The sequence below is a fragment of the Quercus suber genome, unplaced genomic scaffold (genome assembly GCF_002906115.3).
Source record: "Quercus suber isolate HL8 unplaced genomic scaffold, Cork oak 2.0 scaffold_370, whole genome shotgun sequence".
Taxonomy (NCBI): domain Eukaryota; kingdom Viridiplantae; phylum Streptophyta; class Magnoliopsida; order Fagales; family Fagaceae; genus Quercus; species Quercus suber.
In genome coordinates this window covers 84,582-92,729 of record NW_027069822.1, presented here as the reverse complement: position 1 = coordinate 92,729, position 8,148 = coordinate 84,582, and the positions used below count along the sequence as shown (strand labels likewise).

Here is an 8,148-nt window from a genome sequence, read left to right as displayed (position 1 = left end):
TTGCTCTGTTTTTAGTTAGTTTAAGTCTGATTTGGAACTAACTTGAATCTAATGAAGTTTGTCTTCTGGTTTGTGCTTGTGCATCTTCTTTTATTTGCTTTGAAAATTGTGCAGATGTCTCCACCAAGCATGCTGCTAAGAAGAAATCGTCTTCAAAGCGAGCCCGAACTGATTCTGATCATTTCAGGTCTATAGAAGCTGATATGAAAGTACAATGACGCTACAAGGACAAGACAATCATCATGGAACGGTAGTCCAGTTAGAGACTCTTGAGGGCACTTTCATCCCTGAAGTGTTCAAAGATAGAACTTGGACCAAGTTGCTGAACCCAACTGGAGTGTCTATTCAGAGATTATCAAAGAGTTTTCTCTCTAATGCCACTGTCAACGGAGAATGTATTGAGTGCTGGGTAAGACACAAGGAGTTTGTGATTACAAGAGAGAGCATTCAAGATTTTCTGGAAACTCGTCCACCATCTCAGCCAATCACTGTTGCTTATGAGGACAGAATGGTTCTACTGATGAGATGATTACACTCCTTGGTGGTGAACCAAAGAAATCATCCATGAACACCATCAAGTTCTCTCCAGAAATGAGGACCCTAAGCTATGTGATGATTCACAATCTTTATCCGGTCACCAATCTCACCACTCTCTCTGCTCCAAGAACAAGATTTCTGTATGATCTCTTCACACATAAGGAGATTGACATTTGTGGCCATATCATGCATGTCCTGAAGAAGAGCATCACAAAGCAGAATTCACGGACTGTGATGCCGTTCCCCTCTTTGATCATGGGATTGATTGCCAAGGCAAAGCTCAAGCTACCTAGTGGCCTCACGTTGTTCAGAGAGACTATCCCATTGGTGGTCATACACTGACTAGGAGCACTGCACACATCAAGGATCGAAGACCGGTGTGCATACCATACCACCACCACGACGGGTTCAGCAGGATGAAGGCGAAGATACAGAGGAAGAGATTGACAGGTTCACCTCGGCTCCTGAGCCCTCTACACAGCCATCATCTTCGGCTCCTCCACAAGGCTTAAGCAAACTGGATCAGTTGCTTGCTAAGATGGATCAGATGTCTACATGCTTGACTCCCATGTGCAGTACACCGCGGACCAGTTTGCATACCTTCAAGGACAGATCACCGCGCTCTCTTCTCAAGTACAAGACTTATCTATGGAGCACGGCTCGGATTCAAAGTCAGATCAGTTTGACCCTTTGGCCATTCCAGTCAAAAAGGGGGAGAAATTCTGAGAGGGAGCTAGAGAAGAGCTTGCACAGTGTTAAGGGGAGCATAGTCTAGCAACTTAGTAACATTGGTTATTGGTTTTTCAGACGGTTTTTATTCAGTACTTTTTAGTTTTTATAAATTTTTTACGGCTTTTGGTTTAAAGCTTTGATACTATGCTTTATTTAAGTATTATTTCAGATGTTTCTTTTGTGATATTCTCTATGCTTTGTAGCACTCTTTGCATGTACCCATGTTGCTTTTGTAAGCTTTAAGGGTTGTTTTGTTTCATTGCATGATTTGTAGCTTTTAAGGTTTGTGCCATGTATTTGCAATACTTTGCTTATGCAGCCTTTATGCTTGTGCTATTGAAGTTTAATGTCATACATTTACTTCACTACATCACTCTTGTGCCCGTGTAGGATTGTTCCTAGATGCATATACGTTCTATGCATTGGTTGAGTGATGAACACTCTTGTGCCCTAGTAGGATTGTTCCTAGATGCAAATTCTTCAAGTATTTTGCATTGGTTGAATGTTGGATGTGCAAATGGTACTCTTCATATGAGCTTATCATCTTGCATATCCGGATGTTCATTCCTTGTGTGAATGAGCATAGTAATTGCTTGTGTATAGTGATTACTCGTTTGATCTTGCCATGATTTAGTGTTTCTATTTCATTCTGCTTGATCATGTGCTTATTGCTCCATATGCTTTTCAAGTTTTCTGCATACAATGATAATATTTTGTTGTTGTGTTTCAGGAGTTACTTGTTCATATGTTTCAAGAGCTTATCAGAATCTAGAATTAGGTGTGAGTGAGTTTTGCCTGTATTCCCAAACTCACGTTTAACTCTAGAGTCTGTTTAGGGTTTTGTCACGGAATAGCCAAAGGGGAGATTGTAAAGTTGTGATTTACAACTATGTGTTTTGTTGGCTTTTATTCCGTGCCAAATTTGATTGTAATTACTATCAATTGTTTATACCCTGTATTTGTTGTGGGAATTGTTGTAAGGGGTGTGTGATAGAGAGTGTGTGAAGACTCAAGCAATTTGGAAGCTGATGGAATCTCGCGGGTATCTCGCGACTAAGCTTCCCGCGAAGTGAAGCATGTGCCCTGCACATGCTGGAATGCGAAGAGTCATGACAGATGGAGACAGCTGTCTCTCGCGAGTATCTCGCGGGTAAGGCCTTCCCGCGAGACACCCGCGAGACATGCTGTTCTGCCAGCCTGTACTGACTGACTCACACATTTTGCACCTATCCTATATAAACCCCCATTACCCACAAATGTTAGAAGCTTCAGAGAGAAAACCCTAGCCAAACACATTTGTAATTAGAGATTGTCATCCCCACCTTTCTCTATACACTTGCTTGTGGTATCTCCTCAACCCTTCCCTCTCCATTTCCACACCATTGAGAGGTTGATAGCCCAAACACTTACCACACCTTTTGAGAGTGTTGTGTGACGTTTTGGTGCTGCTGGGAAGCATTGGAAGAAGCCTGGAATGGCAGATGCAACATGGAGCTTGTTGCGGGATCCGGAAACTAAGACAAGACACGGTTCCGAGAAGCCTTGTTGGAGTAGGAGCTTGGAGGGCTTAGGTACATCGGGTAGATTAGGCTTGGAGGGTCTCTTGCTTACTCATGTATCCCAACTGATTGTCTAGTGGATCGATTTCCGCTTGGAGGGCGGCGGAGAGGTTTTTCGCCGAGTTCTTCGGTTTCCTCTTCGAAAACACGTCTTGGTGTTTTCTGGTTTGCATCTCTCTTCCCTACTCTTTTATATTCCATTACACTGCTGTGTTGTTTAGTTTATGGATTAGAGTAGCTATATTGTTCATCCGCTCGCTTTTACACTATTCCGCACTTTATATTAAAGTTGTGTAAAATCTATCGAGCCGTAATTTTAATCGGGGGTCTAAACAGCTCTTGTGTTTTTCAACACGTTTTCGAGCTTTCAGAGTTTGTTTTTGATATTTTGAAAATGAATCCAGATCTTGTGTGGAGCCATGATGAAAAATCATCCAACATTTTTTGGGTTGCTGTCCAACGTCATCGAGCCAAAATCTTTAGCCTTATCTATGGCTTTGATACGAAAAACTCTTTGGCGAGTTGTATAGATGACTTCTACGGCAATAACTTATTACATATGGCAGGGATGTCAGCAGCTTCTACATCACTTGATCACATCCCAGGTGCAGCTTTGCAGATGCAAAGAGAGCTACAATGGTTTAAGGTTATGGTTATCTCTCTCACTTAAAATTTCTGGGTCTTTAAGTATTGGCTATATGTTCATTTAAACAACTATTAGAGTCTTTAATCAAGCAGTAACAGTAGGCTACAAAATGTAACTGTGGCCCTCTTGAATACTTTATGATCTTAGGTTCTAGTACTTTCGCTGGCACTACTGAAATTTACAAAAAATTTCTATATTTTTATATAAATATTAGATAATCAGTTTTAATTCATTACTTTAAAATATTAATACAGGAAAGTAAAATCAACTTAAAAAAACACAATCAAAACAACAACAAATAAAAACCATCAAATAAACTTATACATCTACATGCAAAATTACAAAGACTTCAAACCTATAAAAGGACACTTGAAAGTTGTTTATGAGCTACTTTTGAAATTAAACATTAATGTTAATATTTACTTTCCTATACCATGAGGTAAATTTATGTCTTTTCTAGTGTTGCAATATTTTGGTTTCTAAGACTTTGTTCAACAAATGCAGGAGGTTGAGAGCATTGTCCCTCCTAGGGTTTATGGAAAATTAAACAAAAAGGTTTTGACTCCCCGACAATTGTTTACAAAGGGTCCATTTGGATTGAACTTATTGTTGCTGAAACTGAAAACTGAAAACACTGTAGCAAAATAATTTTTAAATGTGTAAATAGTATCGTGGAATCCATTTTTAATATTTTTTATTACATGAACAGTGCATAAACAGTGCGTGAACAGTGCATGCACCAATTTTTTTGTCTCCAAAGTCAAACAAAGCGGCAAAAAAAAAAAAAAAAAGAGGAGGAAAACACAGACTCTAGACGCAGACGTTGAAGCCAAACTGCACCAAAGAACCATAAGGACATGATGGCCAAGGGAGAGAAATGGATGAAGGACACATCATCTTCTTGTACCGTAGTGGGTGCTCTCATTATTACCATTATGTTTGCTGCAGCATTTACCGTTCCAAGTGGTAATGACCAAAATAATGGCTTCCCAATTTTCTTAAATAAGAAATTATTTATGGTCTTTATAGTATCCGATGCTCTCTCACTCTTTTCTTCCACAACTTCAGTCTTAATGTTTTTGGGAATCCTCACATCTCGTTATGAAGATGAAGATTTCCTTGAGTCCTTGCCTAGAAAGATGATAATAGGCCTTTCTGCCCTTTTCTTTTCTATTGCAGCCATGATGACAGCTTTTTTTGCTGCACTTATTCTTATGCTACATGAATAATCATGGGTTTTCAAACCCATTATTTTTTTGGCTAGTATTCCTATCGCCCTCTTTGTATAGATGCAGTTCCCCCTTCTTGTTGAAATGGTCATTTCAACTTATGGACCTAGCATCTTTGATAGGAAAATGAAGCATCAATTTTAAAATATTCATTAATTGTGTTGTATGATTTACTGGTCCTGTTAATAATTGGCATATACGAGTCAAACATGAAGATTTTTCTCTTTATTCTTTTCTTCTTGGAAGGTAATTGCTGAATGTTTAGCTCCAACTGCATACTCTGTGAGTTTTTGGTAGGTTATTTACTAATATAGTGGCTAAAAATTCACTTATTTGTTTGTTTTGGTTCTTTTGTGAAAAAATAAAAAAATAAAAAAATAAAACTTAGACCCTATGTAATTTATTCAATGGAATTATTGAATTTAGTGATAAATCTTACTTGATTTGTATTAAACTGTACTGATAAATAGTTAACCACATATATCAATACCAAATATAGAAGTAGTAAATATGAAAGCAATATAAGTAAGGAACAAAATTTGATAACAAAGTAGAAAACCAAAGAACTTTTTCAATGGAAATACAACTTCGAGGACAAAATCTAGTAGAAAATTCACTATAGGAAAAGTAGTTAAACTAATCTACTTACAAAATATTTGTATGGCTGGACTCTCTATTACAAACTCTGTGAATTCCCCGCTTGCCTTTGCAACATTCGTTCAAGATCCTTTGCTCCGTACTTGATGTACTTTTGAGGATTCTTGCCACTCTCAGTTTGAGGCCTGGAAAACATCCAAAAGCAAGTGTAAACAAGAAAGTAATGACAGAGTAATGAAGAATCATTAGACAGCCAAGGAAAATACAATGTCAAAAAATTTGGTTCGGGTCAAGTCGAAAAATTCTGACCCGTTTTGTCATGTCTAAGTGTCAGTACTGCTGCTCCTCTTATAAGAAGAAGACCTAGATTCAATAGCATTGCGTTTATTAAAGAGAAATCACTTAGCCAAAGACATAACACTGATAACAGAATGCATCAATTGAGGAAATATGGAAGGTTGACTTGCCCTAGGATTGGCCAGTGATTTGGCAGGTTCTTTACTATTTAGCTATTTATTTTGTAAAGTTGAATTTATTCAATCATGTGTTGGTTTTATTCCATATCAAATTTGCTTGTAATTTAGCAATTAGATACCCTGTATTTAGGTGGGAATTATGTAAGGGTAGTGTGTGAGATAATGTGAAAAAAGTTCAAGAAATGTGCACTCAAGAAGGGCCTCACAACTGGCTCGCGATTGGCAAGTCGCCAAAGGTGGCACACATGTGAAGCATGCAGGGGAGCTGAAGGGTCACGCTAGCTGTTGCACTATAGGACAAAATTTCTAGTCTGGCCAGGCTGTTAGCTCGCGACTCAAACTCACGATTCATTCCAGTCACGAGGTTGAGTCACTAGAATGCCCTATTTGTTACAAAATGACTTTTTGCATTCCTCATACACCCTACTATAAATACCCTTATACCCACGAAATGTAGAGAGCTTCTAGAGAGAATTTTGAGAGAGAAATCCTAGAGAAAAACAAGATTGACTTATCTACAAGCTTTATCATTTGATTTTCCAAATTTCTCTACTCTCACCTTCTCTTTCGACAAATCCTTGAGAGTTACATTTAGCCAAATCCTTATCTCCATACCCATATTAGTGAGGAGGTATTTTGGTGCTTGGGAAGTAGTTCAGAAAGGACCAATTCATTTTGGTTGATGCAATGGGCGATTGCGGGATCTGGTAAGTTAGAGAAGACAAGGTTCGGCGTAACCCTTTCGGAGCAAGAAGCTTGGAGGGCTTAGGTGCACCGGGTAGATTAGGCTTAGAGTGTCTTCTACTATTCATGTATCCCAACTATATTCTCTAGTGGATTATTGACTACTTGGAGGGCGATGGAGAGGTTTTTCGCCAAGTACTTCAGTTTCCTCTTCGATAACACTTCGTCATGTTATCTTTGTGTTTGCATCTTTCTTCCATTTCTCTTTATCTTTTAATTACTATTGTATTGGTTATTAATTATGGTTTAGAGTGTGTTACCAATTTGGTTACTTCTTATATTTCATTTTTTGCACATATATTGTTTAATTATAAGCTTATGTTGGTATATTTAATTTGGGGGTCTAAATGTTCATGTGTGTTTTACACACTATTTAAACTTTCAATTTGTTTCAAAGCGAGTGCACTTGCTATGGTTTAATTACCTAAGTGCAATCCTTAACCCTATTGAGATGGATCGATCTCAATCTCTCAATGCTCCACCATATTTTGATGGAAGCAACTATTCATTTTGGAAAGTCCATATGAGGGCATTCCTATGTTCAATTGATGAGAGTGTGTGGGATGTTGTAGACATAGGATGAATAAGGTCGGAGGTTGCCAAATCTATATGGAATAAGACAACCCTTGTGACAGCTAACGCTAACAGTAAAGCTTTAAATGCAATTTTTTGTGATGTTTTTCATGATGAGTTCCAAAGGATTTCTCATGTCACAATTTCCAAGAAGGCGTGGAAAATTTTGGAAACAACTTATGAAGGAACTAAAAAAGTGAAGGGCATCAAGCTGCAAATGCTCACCACACGTTTTGAAAAGTTGAAGATGAGCGAAGATGAGTCTTTTGACTCATTCCATGGGAAGCTGAATAAGGTGGTAATTGGTAAGTTTAACTTGGGGGAAAAGATGGATGACTCCAAGATTGTAAGAAAAATTCTTCGATCACTACCAAAAAGCTTCCGTGTAAAGGTTACTGCCATTAAGAAAAGTAAGGACCTTGATGACATCAAAGTTCAAGAACTTATTGGCTCACTTCAGACCTATAAGCTTTCTCTACTATCACAAAGGAAGAGCAAATCACTTGCTCTAAAGACAATCAATGAGAGAGTAGAAGCTCATGACTTATCAGATGAGGATGAAGTCGAAAAAGATGTGGCATATCTTGTGAAGAACTTTCGAAAGTTCTTGAAGTTCAAAAAGAATGGAAAGTTTGCTAAGAAAGGAAAATTCCTAAATTACTGGAAGGAGAAAAAGTATTTCAAAAAGAAAGATGGGAAGGATTCTTAATCTTCTCAAGCAATCACGTGCTATGAATGCAACAGTCATAGACATCTCAAGAAGGAGTGTCCGAACTATTTGAGAGGGAAGGGTAAAGTGTAGGCCACTACTCTTAGTGACACCGACTCCTCCAATTCAGATTTAGAAGAAAGCTATGATGGAAAGGGAAGCTTCTCTGCATTCATGACCATTACTCCTGTGGAATTTTCGGATGATTTAAGTATGCTAGTAGAAGAGCTTGGTGAGCACACGAAATTGAGTCAATAGGGATAGTAGAAGAATCCGATGATGAGGAAGATGAAAGAACAGTGGGAATACAAAAGACCTACAATTCCCTACTTGAAAAGACCGGTGA

General features: G+C 38.3%; 1 pseudogene; it reads left to right on the top strand.

The window, feature by feature from the left end:
• Positions 1–214: 214 nt before the first annotated feature.
• On the top strand, positions 215–4,847 carry LOC112003054 (uncharacterized; annotated as a pseudogene).
• Positions 4,848–8,148: the final 3,301 nt, after the last annotated feature.